Here is a 14958-nt window from a genome sequence, read left to right on the forward strand (position 1 = left end):
TTATAGGTCAAAGTTATGCCATCTATGGCTAGAAAGCAGTGCAGCAGTAAAGGTTACATCAGCTATGGCTGTTTAAACGCTATTTTTTGACGTTATTTTTTGCAGCCATCATATCATATGTTCAGCATTGGTGATTATCATTAATCTCTTACTATGAAAGCACATGGCATAACAGTAAGGCACACACATGGTTTATATTTATATATATATATATATAATATAACAACCAGATCCTTATCAAATTATTTTGATATTATGCTTTCCATATAATCATTTTGTAATTATTCAAATTCATCTGTGTGCTGTGTGTGATTTATGATTTCAGGAACAAACAGAAAAGTCTGGAGGACTACCGTCAGAGAAGAAGTACACCCTGCACCCCCCAGGAGGCGGCTGTAGTTACTGAGAGCATCTTATCTATGATTTTAAAAGACATGAGACCACTTGCTGTGGGTGAGGGATCCAAAGAAATGCTGACCACTTTCCAACCAGGTTACACTCTGCTGTCTAGGCGTCATTTTACAAGCATGATGGAGAGAAAGTGAAACTTCAATGAACTAAAAAAAGCCACATCCAAAATCTGCCTTACCACTGATGCTTGGACAAGTCTGGTCACAGAGTCCTACTGAGGGGTAACTTGTCATTTCATTATTTGTTCAAAGACAACATTGCTGCTGTTGGTATATTATTGATTTTTTGCTATGATTTCCTTTGTTATATTTGTTTGCACAACATTTAATTTTAAGATTGTAGTACAATGTTATTGTGGATTTTGTTTGGTGAATGAAGAGCACTTTTTGGCAGAAAGCAAAGTGAATGTTACATTGTTGCTGTTTATTTGAAATGTTTTGTTAACTTTTCCTTAATTTTATATATGTTTGCACATTTCATTTCTTGTTAAATCTCTATTGTATTGATTGTACGACCTCTACAACTATATTTTGCAATTTTTTTTATTAAAATGTCTTCAAATGAAGAAATTTGTTTTTTTTTTTTGTTGTTTTTTTTTTCCCCCCTCTTTATTTATAGAGTTTTGCACATGTAATTTGACATATCAGGCCCAATACAGCAAGCACTAACTGATATAGACATATATCAAAACAAATTAGGCCATTAAGATTCGGATGATAACAATAAAACAGAAAAAAGAAAGAAAAAAAAACAAAACAAACAAAAAAATAATAATAATTTAAAAAAAAATCAACTCCCTCCCAAAACCATAACAAAAGGGAACCCTGTGGTACAAAAGTTTAATCTGTTGTAAGTGTTTTCAATGAGTTAAAGTAAATGATAAAAGGCTGCCACATCTGTGAGAACTTATTAACATTTTCTCTGAGTCTAAATTTTATTTTCTCCAATTTTAAGAAGAACATAACATCTTCCAGCCAACGTGATCGGGCTGGAGGGTGAGGAGCTTTCCAGGACAGCAAAATTCGACGCCGTGCCAGCAATGAAGTGAAAGCGATAATATCCAGTTGCTTACGACTAAGGTTCAGGGTGGCGTCCTCAGAAACACCAAAAATGGCAACTAATGGACATGGTTTGAGAGTAACGCTCAAAACATGAGAGAGCACTTCAGAGTAAAAAGTCCAGTATAATTGAAGTGACGGGCCGGCAAAAAACATATGAGTTAAATCACAGGGATTGTTCTGTTTTCTAAGTTCTGTTCTCTGAGTTTATACTCCAAGAAAAGAAAGGTATTGTTACCTGACAGTAAACAAACTCAAGCTAAGGAGAAACAGAGTGACAAACAGAACAACACTGTCATCCCTCATGTCAGCGGTCCCCAACTCCCGGGCCACAGACCGGTACCGGCCCGCGAGAGTTGAGGCTGTGGTGTGAAGTTGATGGTTTTCAGGGTTTTCATCATTAACTTGGTTTCCCTGGGTGTTTCCCGTGTTGTAGTTGTGTGTTTGAAAGAAACATTTACACGTTACCATGGTGACCAGAGAGCATTAAGGGGCAGAGAGGAGGATAATGCTCTCAATGTTGTTGGCGCGTTTCAGGAGGACGCTGCTAATAAAGTTACATAATTACACAGTAAGTTCGTGTTTATTATTATATTTACAAAATACCACCTTTTTGTCTTGGTCATATCATTTTATTTTGTTGTATTTATCCGCAACACCTTAAAGGCCGGTCTGTGAACATATTGTCTGACAATAAATCGGTCCGTGGAGCAGAAAAGGTCGGGGACCGCTGCCTTATGTAGCAGGTTGATCAGAGAAACTGGTTACAGTGAAGAGGATCCCAGACCTCTGTCATGCAAGTTGAGTCACAAGTCATGTAGTCCAAATAGATTTCCTTTGTCAGATTTATCGTGATGTTTGAATCCCAAAGTCTTTATCTCCCATGGCTGAGGAGGAGGAAAAAACATCAGGAGGGTGTTTTGCACTCACAAAAGACCCAGCACGGGTGTTCTTTCCTGGCCAAAACAACACCTTCACATCCCAGGTACTACTGCCCGAGGACAAAGAGTCTTCTGGTGACATTATCACAGCACAAAGGGGCATGCTGACCTTAAATCATGTTGCTCAGACCTTCTCGTTAAACAAAAATGGTGACATTTCTCCAGTGTGCAAATGTCTTTTAAACCAATAACAAACCAAACATGAAAGTTCTTGGGAATGTATACATGCAAGAATCCACTCACACAAGAGGACTTCAGGTCAAACAACATCAACAAACACAATAACAAGAAAATGCTTTTGGAAAGTCTGTGCAAGATGAATGAATATAAAGTGTGTTTCTGCACTACCTGATCACTCAAAGCACGTTATACAACATGCTCAGTCACACATTCACAAATTCACTTTTTCCTATCAGCGGCTCCTCGTTGATCACGGGAGTTAGGTTCTAAAAATAACCCGCAACAGGCGAAATTCAACTTAATTTTTTACAATTATTATAGATGTTTAAGGCTGTAAAACCCGTCACTGCACACTTTATACTCTTTTCTCAGACAGGCAGGAACATTTTCACAATTTTCTCTCTTGTTTAAACTCTCAAAGTTCCAACCTTCATAGAAAAATAAGTCCAGTCTTATAAAATGAAACCAGAGAAATCCACAAGCAGGTCTGGACTGGGACAAGAAATTGGTCCGGCCCACCAGGTATTATAGGAGCGAGGGACCACCCGACTTAAATCAGAGAGCAATTTGTTGACCGTATGTTGCCCAGAGATATTTGGCATGAAGACTGGAGGAGCCCGAGATCCAACTACTAACCTCATGAGTAGATGTGCTGCTCTGAGCTACACTAACCCCTATAACAGGGGAGGATATTCATTCTCAGTGATTTTCAGACTTCATGTATAACCTTGATTATATTTTCACATCATTTCAATGCTTATTTTTTGCAATTTTGAACAGAAATCCAAATGAACACATTTGTATATTGTCTATTACACATGAACTGTAAATGTTTTGAATGTTTATTATATGGTTGTTGTAATTACTTCTCCCTTTGTCTGTGATGGCGAGAGCTTTACTCAGTGCAAGAACGTAATTTACAACCACAAGTGGAAGCTGGTAATCACTGGAGTGGCTTCATGGAAGAGTGGAGCGCGAGGGAAGAGGAAAGCTGAAGTAATTGAACCAGTCCACTAAAAGGAAATTCAACTGCAGTTACTGGAATCCAGGAGGGCAGGTGGAAGTACCGTAGTCTGGTACAGGGTGGGGAAGGCCAGTGTTGAGCAATCCAACAAGTTAAACAGGTAAGTGAAATATTCTTAACCAGAGTAAACTGGAAACAAGGAAAAACAAGTCAGCACAGCAGCATCAAGGACCCAAGTCAAAGGCTGGTGATCCAAGGAGCCCATGTACCACTGGAAGAAAGCAGACAGTCAGGCAAAGAAAGGAAGTCCTTAATTATAGGTACTTGACTTCCCTTGATGGAATGCAAGTGTGCCTGGAAAAATGAGCAGGAAGCCAACTCGATCCCAGACAGAGGGAAATCCATCCTGGACTTAGAGCCGGAGAACACAGACTCCTGCCTGTCTGACGTCATCAGACTGCTCTGTATGCAGCGTGGATTCAATAATTCACCTGGCTGGGCTCTTAGAGACCTGAGAAAAAAACATCAATTTACAGACTAAAAAGCAATGTCTGCATTTCCATTCAGACTCGTGACTCATTCTCATTGATCAACACAGTTTACTGCTGCACTCTGGAAAACACACGTGTAGAAAAAGATAACAAAAAGACAAGGCGAGTCGGTCAAAGTAAAAAGTCTGTTGGCATCGGCGACCCTCAGGCTGCTGCCCCAGCATGCAGCAGCATAGACCACAGCAGACTCGCAGAAAGTCCTGATCATCGACAGATGTTGAAGGACCTCAGCCGCCTCAAAAAGTAGAGACGACTCTGGCCCTTCCTGCAGAGTGCTGTGGTGTTTTTAACCCAGTCCAGTTAATTATTCATGTCTACTCCAAGGTATTTACAGTCATCCGTCTACATCGACCCCCTGGGTTGAAACAGTGGTCAGAGATTTTCTGGTCCTCCTTTGCTCCACATTCACATTTAGTCTTCGTCACGTTGAGCTCTGGATCATTCTGCTCGCACCACATGACAAAGAAGTCGACCACAGCCCGGTACTCTGTCTCATCATCTTCACTGATGCATCCAACCACTGCAGAGTCATCAGGAAACTTCTGAAGATGGAGGTCTCTGTGCAGTGGCTGAAGTCTGTGGTGTAGAGGGTGAAGAGGAAGGGGGGGAGGACGGTCCCCTGTGGTGCCCCTGTGGTGCTGATTACCTTGTCAGACACACAATGTAAAAGACGCACATATTGTGGTCTTCCTGTCAGGTAATCAACAATCCAGGACACCAGAGAAGCATCCTCCTGCATCGCTGTGAGCTTATCACCCAGAAGGGTCAGTCTGGTACTGAATGCACCGGAAAAGTCTAAAAACACGACCCTCACAGTGCTCGCTGGTCCAGATGAGCATAGACACGATTGAGCAAGTACATATATGTTGGAGCTGGTCCAGGATGGGTTATTCCAGGGTCTTCATGATGTGGGAGGTCAGTGCCACAGGCCTGTAAAACTTGGGGCCACTGGGACGTCTTTGGTACAGGAACGAGGCATGATGTCTTCCACAGCACTTAATTCTCAACAACTGTTCCCTTCAGCAAATGTCCCACTAACTACTTACACCACAGAGATGAAAGATACTGTATCTATTCATCCCAAATCTGGGAAATTCAATTTAAAGCTCCTCTTCAGCAATGTGGTGTCAGACCCTCGTGGATCAGTTGAGCAGTCTTGTACTGCAGAAAGTCGAGTGTTGCTACAGACATGCTGAGAAAAAGGAAATGAACAGTGGAAGAGACACAGACCATCATAACACTTATAAATGTCGGTGTGTGCTACAGAGAGACTGCAAAGAAAGTCGAGGTGTCAGTGAGTCCAGTTTGCTTCAAAGACTCAGAAACAAACAGGAAGAGGTCTGCAGACCCAAAGACTGAACTGGAGTTTCTGAGAGTTAACAGGCGGCTCACAGGACAACAGCTTCAAGCAGCTTCATAGAGGTCGTAGTGAGAAAGTCTCAGTTTGAGCTGTGAGGAGAAACTTGGAGCTGCAGGTTTGACAGGATGAGCTGCAGCAAGAAAGCCAGACGTCAGAATAAGACACAGAGGCTCGTCTGGGCCATGAAACACCGACACTGGACTACTGAAGACTGGAAGAAGGTTTTATGGACGGATGGATCAACATTTGAAATCTTCACGCAGGATCTTTGTACGCCGTGGAGTAGGTGAAAGTTCCACAGTGTGTGGCATCAACGGTCAAACATGGAGGAGGAAGTGTGATGGTCTGGGGCTGTTTGCTGATCCAGGGTCAGTGACTGGTACAGAGACGCTCCCTGAACCAGAACAGCTACCACAGCATTCATGCAGCACCATGCAGGATCCTCTGGTATGCACCTAGTTGGTCAGGGCTTCATCCTACAGCAGGATAAAGACCCAAACAGTCCAAGCTGTGGCAGAACCACCTCAGGAACAAAGAACAAGATGGTGAGCTTGGAAACATGGAGGTCCAGCACAGTCTCCAGACTGAAACCATCGAGCTGGTTTGAACTGGACAGACGAGTGAAAGCAAAGCAGCTACAAGGTCACATTCATGGGAGCTTCTACAGATATGGGAGAAGATTTGATTTCGGAGTTCAATGAGACTGCTTAATCTTCAATAAAAAGATTGGAATTCAGTGAAACTTTGACCGGTAGTGTATATCCATGAATACACATTGCACAGAATTAAAGTTGGTTTTGAGTTTGCACTAATCAGTATTTCTCCTTTTTCTTTCTCACCGTCTGTCCTCGGTGTGTGTCGTTATGGACGCGTCTACTTAACTCCCCTCAGATGTGGTTGAAGTAACGGCACAGGCAGGTCCAATACGTTCTCACTCCCAAAGCGTAACATTTTACGCTAGGTGACAAATCGTCAACATATTACGTTTTCGGCTACCCACCACGTTCCTAAATGACGACCTCGGGAAAATGAGGTAATATGAGAACCGTATGGACTCAATCTACACATGTTCGCTCTTTTTCTTCAAATCGCTTAGAAACACGATATTTAACATCATTAAAGCCCTGGTTAAGATCAGGGAAAAAGGTTATGATTAGGGCTAGGGATAAGGTTAGGTTTAGGGCTGCAATACAGGGCTGGACCGTCTATTACCGCGGGAGCGTCATTGCACTGGATTTCAGCCATAACCCGCCGCGTACCATAACAACGCCGAAGGTCTCCTTTTGCGTTCATCAGGAACGCCGCGGGACGTGACAAAACGTCGCCATGTTATGTCTCGGGAGTGAGAACGGGCTGGCAGGTCAGGTAATTCCTCCGTCCATTGTTTGATTCCTGCCACTGTTTGTTCTGAAGGTAACTCGGTTCCCCTTCAAACTTTAACTCTGAGGCTGAGCAAAGCCTTTTGGATACCAATCTTGCTAACCAGTTGAATCTCTGAAAACCACTGTAAGGATGTCATCCTGTTTAGTTTTGAAGCACCACGCACATCTTTAGTTTTTGGCCATTCCTACACAACCATTGACTGGACGTATGATAATGAAGCCACTGCCTGAAGTCTGCACTGTCATAAACACTGTTCTCCTGATCATCCCCAGACAGCCAGTCTCTGTTCTGAACCTGCTGATCTCTCCTCTGTTCCTCCCATCGGTCATGGTCCAGTAGGACCCGGCTCTCTCTCACAATAGATCTTCTCCTGTGTGCTCCATGACATACCAGCCCTCCGTATAGCCTTTCTAAACTGGGAAGAACAATTATGGAGAAATATATTAATGACTCTGTGAAAGCAGGTATACTCTGGTCTTCATCTTCTGTCCAAAGATTTCATTTTCTTTACTGTAGAATTGGAAAAGCTCTTTAATTTACATTCCTGGGTGTAACCAGGGGTTTGTGCCTTGTTGTATTTGCGTTCATGAATGCAAGATTTCACAGAGGGGTTTTCTTAACACAGGAAAGAGTTCTGTCATCAACTACGTTAGTTGTCTACTATGGTCTTCCAAGATATCTTCTTTTATAGAAGGTACCAGATGTGCACACGCTCAGTTTTAGAGCAGCATATGCTCCCATCCATGATGTCTTTTCAACAGCAGCCTTACTTATTTATACTGCATCTACAGTGCATTGACTTTGTAGTAGACAAGTGTTAAAGAGTCTGGATGCTGATCTGCTCTCCAGGCTTTTCACTTACTGAAATCAGACAAATGATAAAGGAGATCCAGGACTGAGCAGCAGCTAAAATCCTGCTTTAGACCAAAATGGGACAACAAATAAGAGGGAATACCACACAACGGTAAAGATGACCCTGTCACCACTTTTCAGATGTGTCACTGTTACTGTTACTAAAAATTAGCTAAAGTTTTTCTTAAAATGCTATATTTTTAGACATGCCGTGTTCTATTGTGGATACGATCAGTTTAATGAGATGTGCAAATAATTGCATTCTGCTTTTACTTATAGTTTACAGAGTGGCTCAACTTTTGTGGAAGTGGATTTGTAAAATACAGATGGTGCACTCAAATATAAAAAGTTGAATAAATTAAGAGCAGTAGTGAGTCAGACCTGTCACAAACATCTCACTGCTGTGATTTTTACATTTATGATGTGTGGGATTGCCAGATCTCCCCTGTGCTCACCTTTGTCTTCTAATTGTCTCCTGTCATGAATAATCTATTTGAACTCTAAGTTGAGGCTTACAGCAAAATATCTGGTCGTGTCCTTGGAGGGAAACACAGCTTTGGCTTTTTTGCTGTGGTGGAGACAGCAGCAGACAATAGCACCATCAAAGCGTGCACCCTTGACCCTGATGGGCCGATGGTGCGATATGGCAGCCTCGCTTCTGTCAGTCTGCCCCAGGGCAGCTGTGGCTACACCTGTAGCTGCCTCCACCAGTGTGTGAATGTGAATGAATAGTGGAATTGTGAAGCGCTTTGAGGGCCCGAAAAGCGCTATAAATGCAATCCATTATTATTATTATTATGTGAATGGCTGCAGGGGAGGAAAAGGCTCTCCTGTGTGTTTGTGTCTCTGTTTCTTACTCAGGTTTAACAGATGTGGGTCTTTGAAAGCTTATTCAGATGTTTTTGGACTGTGTTGCCAGAGGGAAATCTTTAACCAGACAAAAACAAATGTCAGGTCTGACATCACTCTCAGCATAAAATAAAAGCACTTTATTTTAAAAGCCACATCTTGCACAAATGCTAAACCATCCCAGAGGGAGTCCTATCAGAGTGAGAGTTCATTTTGCATGTCACAAAGTCAAACAGAATTTGGTCAACGCCAGATATCAACAAACAGCTGATATGTAAAAGACGGGCCTGTGTTTGTTGCTGGGTTCATTTGTTAATGAATTCATTCATATGGATCAAATTCAGCCTGTTCAGGTTGAATAGTTGCTGCATGGCTGGAGTCAAAATGCTGATTTGTTGGGATTATGGAGGAAACAGTTACTGGTTACCAGAAACAGGAAACATTGTTATTGTTCATTTCATTCTTTACATTTGGCTGCAGCACTTAGAATACATTTTACACGAACAGAAGGTGGTAAATGGACTGGTACTTATATAGCACCTTTCTATTTATGTAGAGCACTCAAAGCACTTTGAAAACAAGCCTTTTCACTAAGTCACACATTCTTATATAGCACACACTCCAACAGATGCACTGCGAGAAACGGTTTTATAGCTTTCCAAACAATACTTTGAGGATCAATTCACCTTCTGATGGGTAGATTACCTACGCATCATTTAACCAGATGGAGTCACGCAGGCGTAACATTGTATGCATTTGTTTTGCATATGATGCATAAAGGAAACCATTTTCAACTTCAAGAAAGAAGCATATTACTAGTAAACTTTGAGGGAAGTGAAACAAAGCTGCAGACAGTTTAAAGCTGAAGAAAGTGGTAGGTTTGGAAGAAATGCCTAATAAAGTATTAAACCTGTTTTACTTTTTGTTCACACACATCAATTTATTCTCTGCAGAACGAAAAATACTGACTTGAATAGAATTCTTCTTTCTGCATCAAACCCATCCTAACATCCTCCTAAAAATCATCCTAAAATCCTGCTAAAATCCTGCTAAAATCCTCCTAAAATCCTCCTAAAAATCCTGCTAAAATCCTGCTAAAATCCTGCTAAAATCCTCCTAAAATCCTCCTAAAATCATCTTAAAATCCTCCTAAAATCCTCCTAAAATCCTGCTAAAATCCTGCTAAAATCCTCCTAAAATCCTGCTAAAATCTTCCTAAAATCCTCCTAAAATCATCCTAGAATCATCCTAAAATCATGCTAAAATATTCCTAAAATCATCCTAGAATCATCCAAAAATCTTCCTAAAATCCTCCTAAAATCATCCTAGAATCATCCTAAAATCATGCTAAAATATTCCTAAAATCCTCCTAGAATCATCCAAAAATCTTCCTAAAATCCTCCTAAAATCATCCTAGAATCATCCTAAAATCATGCTAAAATATTCCTAAAATCATCCTAGAATCATCCTAAAATCTTCCTAAAATCCTGCGAAAATCCTCCTAAAATCCTCCTAAAATTCTACTAAAATCATCCTAGAATCCTGCTAAAATCATCCGAAAATCCTCCTAAAATCCTGCTAAAATCCTCCTAAAATCCTTTTAAAATCTTCCTAGAATCATCCTAAAATCTCCTAAAATCACCCTAAAATCCTGCTAAAATCACCCTAAAATCCTTCTAAAATCTTCCTAAAATCATCCTAAAATCCTCCTAAAATCCTGCTAAAATCCTCCTAAAATCATTTTAAAATCTTCCTAGAATCATCCTAAAATCTCCTAAAATCACCCTAAAATCCTGCTAAAATCATCCTAAAATCACCCTAAAATCCTGCTAAAATCCTGCTAAAATCCTGCTAAAATCCTGCTAAAATCATCCTAAAATCTTGCTAAAATCATCCTAAAATATCCTAAAATCATCTTAAAGATAAAGTATTACAAAAAAGTTATAAATTAATTCACATTTTCATGAATAAAATAAGTATCTGATCCCTTTGCTAAACGTGCTTTAGTGCTTGGTGGTAAAACCTTTGTTGTCAACCACAGAGGGCAGACGTGTCTTGTAGCCACAAGTTTTACACACATCTCATGTTTCGTGGCTGATTTTTGGCAACTCGAGCCTTCAGCTCCCTCCACAGATTTTCTAGAGGATTAAGGTCTGGAGACTCGGCCGCTCCAACACCTTAACGTGCTTCTTCTTGAGCCAGTCCATTGTTTCATTGGCCGTGTGTTTTGGGTCATTGTCATGCTGGAATATCCACCCATGACCCATTTTCAGTGTCCTGGCTGAGGGAAGGTGGTTCTCATCCATCTTTGATGCGGTGCAGTTGTCCTGTCCCATTATTATCATTATTATTATTACATAATAGTCAATATTGCATAAACATACAGTCCTTAACTAGATGAGAATAGTGTCTGTCAGGGTTGAGCAAACCGACTCAAGCTCAGACTTTATTTAGGGATCCACGAGCAGGAAGGGGAACTCTTCACACTCGTTGATCCATGCTCCAATCGTTCCACGCGATCCGTGTACACACTCCGCTCTCGTGATCCGACTCACTCCACACTAACGCACCACAGTGCTTTGCCAAACACTCACACTCAGGTATCCAGGAACAGGTTCAAGGGACGTGTCCAGGGAACCTATTCACAAACAGACAGAGGAGAATCAAAACCAGGAAGCTACTGGGAAAACAACAACAGTCCAGTGACGAGATGCTCTGAGCATCAGGACACAGGAGAGAGAGAGAGAGGCAGAAACCAAAATCTGCCGGCCCGGCAGGCACAGAGACTGTGACAGTATCATTGTGCAAGGCATGAAAGTCAATGTTACTGCAGGACAACCACGTGTTGTTTAAATCTTCACTGGGATGGAGTCAGTCTAGACTGTTTCATGCAGGACCAGAGTCATTCTGAGCAAAACCAGATCCTGATTAAACGATGTCTGTGCACACGTGTCTGACCATCAAAGTAATGCTGCTAATAGTTCAAACTATGGAGGCTTAAACGAAACAAGTAGCTGTTATTTTTCTACAGACCAACATTTTTTAACATATTTTGGCCTGAACATAAATAATAAGTGAACTGACACATACCAACATTTCCTTCCCACATACTTCACCATATTTGTTTTTACTGTATATGTCTTCTCAGTAGGCCCGAGGATGTAATTGCATATGTAGCCACAATTTCACAAGTAGAAATTTGACTGAACAATATTCTGGTACTGAATCAGTGGGTTTGCACTTTTCTTCAACACATAATTCCTTTTTGCACATCTTTGTGATCATAAACTTTTATGTTGGCTCGTACGCTGTGTAAGTCTGCTGCTAGAAGACAAACTAGTGAGGAAAGCTGGAGCCAGACTGGACACACTGGGGGAGGAGGTGGAAACCAGAACAACTCTGTCACCCACCTTAAAACATCTTTATGGAACGAACAAATATCAAACTATAATCCTACATCCTGTTCATCATAAAACAGAGAAATACAGAAGTCAGAGCCATCAGGCTTTCAGTTATCACACAGATATAAGATGAGCCACGTCAGATATATGAATTCTCCTCTGGGATCAATAAAGTTCTCATTCCTATGTGATAAACACAGAAGCTTTAGATCTTGTATATCTACATATAATAGTAAAACTTTCCTCTAAATTAAATATAAGGAATAGCTGTAAGTAAAAAATGTTAATGTCTCGCCTCGAGTGGGCAACACGCTCTGTTTTTCAAAGCAAATCACCTCAATCTGATTATCTGCCTCAGTCTTTCCCTTATTATGGTCCACACAGCAGATGCTGTTAGTGAACACACTCTAGAGGCTGTTTCTCTAATTAACACACTCAACCCAACCAGCCCTCAATTATTACTACACAAACACACACAAACACACACCAGCACTGCCAACTGTTGCCCCACCATCCTCCAGGCTAACACTCGTACGCTGGCTCAGCCAATTCCCCACATGCTGCTTTTTAGAGTCACGGGGGCACAGATCACGCCTCCTCACACGCACATATAATAAAAACCTGCTACAGGTGGAAGTAAGGTGTTTATATTATAAGCTGAAAACAACATTAGATTAAACCAAAGAAAGAAAAGAAAAAGCTTTATCTATTTTTAAATCCTGACTTTGTGTACACACAGAGACAAGTGTGTCTTAACCAGGGCAAGTATGCACATCATGTGACAGGCGCAGCGGAAGAAGCATTTCCTTCATATTAGTTACAGTACAGTTAGTTACAGTACTTTTACAGAGAGACATCTACTGTAGTCCAGTGCTGTGTAATCTGTTACTGTGAAATCTGTGTTATCAAAAAATAGTCAGACAACAGAAGCTTTTCATATCTAGAGTGTGATTAAACATTAAACATCATTTACATTTTGAGGGAAGCAATCTGAGTCTAATCAAAAATCAGTGACAGTAATCACTCACGTGAGACAGGAGGACACACAACAGAGTACAGTGCTCCCTGTAACAGCAGCCTCGCTGTTTCGCTGTTTCGCTGTTTCGCTGTTTTGTTTTTTGCAATTTTGTTTTATTTTCCAGCACATTGTGTTCTGCGTCCTGATTGGCTGTCGACCATTGTCAATCACTCTCATGCTGTCTCTCCTGTACAGGACAGATTGTGTTCAGCTCGTGACATTTACATAAATCTTTGATCCCAGCAGTGTGACTCTGAAGTGCTGCACTGTATGTTTGTACGTTTTCTCCCCAACAAACAACAGTGTCGACAAAACGTCGTCACCTGCAGGTTCCTTTGGTTTCATTCTGTAATACTGGACTCATTCTTTCTACGAAGGTTTGAACTTTGAGAGTTTAAACGAGAGAAACGTGTGAAAATGTTCCTGCCTGTCTGAGAAAAGAGTATAAAGTGTGCAGTGAGGGCTTTACAGACTTAAACATCTATAATAATTGTAAAAAATAAAGTTGGCTACTTTGCGGATTTCACTCATCGCAGGTTATTTTTGAAACTAACTCCCGCGATAAACGAGGGCTGTACACTAACACTGGACTGTCAGAGTAAAACAGGAAACATGGTAACCAGGGTAACCAGGGTAACCAGACAACACAAGGAGCAGGCACAGCAACAAAAACTAAAGCTTAGAAATCACAAAATACAAAAGTGAACCACGAGAGCCACAAAAGACCACGAGAAAATATTTATGATCAACACAGAAACACGGGACCCAGGACCACGACTTTATCTTTAGAGCTCATCATCTCTAATCATATATTTCATGCTGAGTTTTGTATTACGAGTATGTTGAGATGTATGTTGTCTAGATTAACTGGAGGGAACTGAATAAAGTCAGTTCAGTGCCTAATAATTCACTTTCAAAGAAATGCCTGTTGACATAAACGAACCCGTTCATAAATTACTTTCCTGGCTGTATAGGAGAAAAGATAATGAATGCGAGATGCTTGTTTCACTTTCTTGATTAATTTCTGAAACACACCCAAAGTCTTGAGCCACATCGTATCTTTTTTTCCACTACAGACATAAATCTGCTTTTATTTTATGTCTCTTATTCTTTCTCTGCATGCTGCTGAGCAGTTGCAATATCTAAAAGGAATACAAACATGAATCACAGCAGGAATGTGGCTGTCCATATGAATGAATTGTAATGGGACTGGGTGGGTGGAGGGAGTAATGCAGAATAATTTGAACTCATAATCGTAATGCATGTTGCCTTGAAGGAGACTTCATGAATATGCTCAGAAAGTCAGAGTGGCTGGCTGGCACAGGGTTACATCTCATTTGCATATTGTTTACAGCCACTAGCTTAATTTGAAACAGCGGTTTGAGCCTCTGATGATACAGCGGTCTGCAGAGTTGCTGCAGGAGTAGAGCAGGCCGCTTCATTTAGCATAGACCTTTATATGAACATGCTTCGTGTATATGTGCAGTAAAGTCTGAGAGGAGATGTAAACATGTGATTTCTTTAATGTTAGCACACTTCATATGTCCAGAGAAAAAAAACACTGATACGTAGTTTAGCGTCTAAGAGCGGAAAAAGTTCATCTTTACAGACAAAACACAGAAACGTATTTAGTGCAACAGTTTGTGAAAACATTTTTTTGTGTTGATTTTTAAACTCAAGCTTCATCCCTCAGTCCAAAGACATGGATGTCAGGTTAATCTGAGATTCTAACTTTGGTCATGGAGGCCAAGTGGGTTTTTAATTTGTCATGCGAGCCACAGAGCACATATTTAATGCCAAACAGTGCTACATTATACAAACCAACATGCTGCCAACCTTGAAGATGACCAATGGCAGCTGAAGAGCAAATCCAGCTCTTGTGTCCATTCTGGTCTCAAATCTGATTTTTCTGCAACACTTATTAACACTTATTGAGAACAACTTAAACGTGGCTTTACCTTATAAGAGCATCAGACTCCCACTCACCCTT

The sequence above is a fragment of the Neolamprologus multifasciatus genome, chromosome 2 (assembly GCF_963576455.1).
Source record: "Neolamprologus multifasciatus chromosome 2, fNeoMul1.2, whole genome shotgun sequence".
NCBI classification, from domain to species: Eukaryota; Metazoa; Chordata; class Actinopteri; order Cichliformes; family Cichlidae; genus Neolamprologus; species Neolamprologus multifasciatus.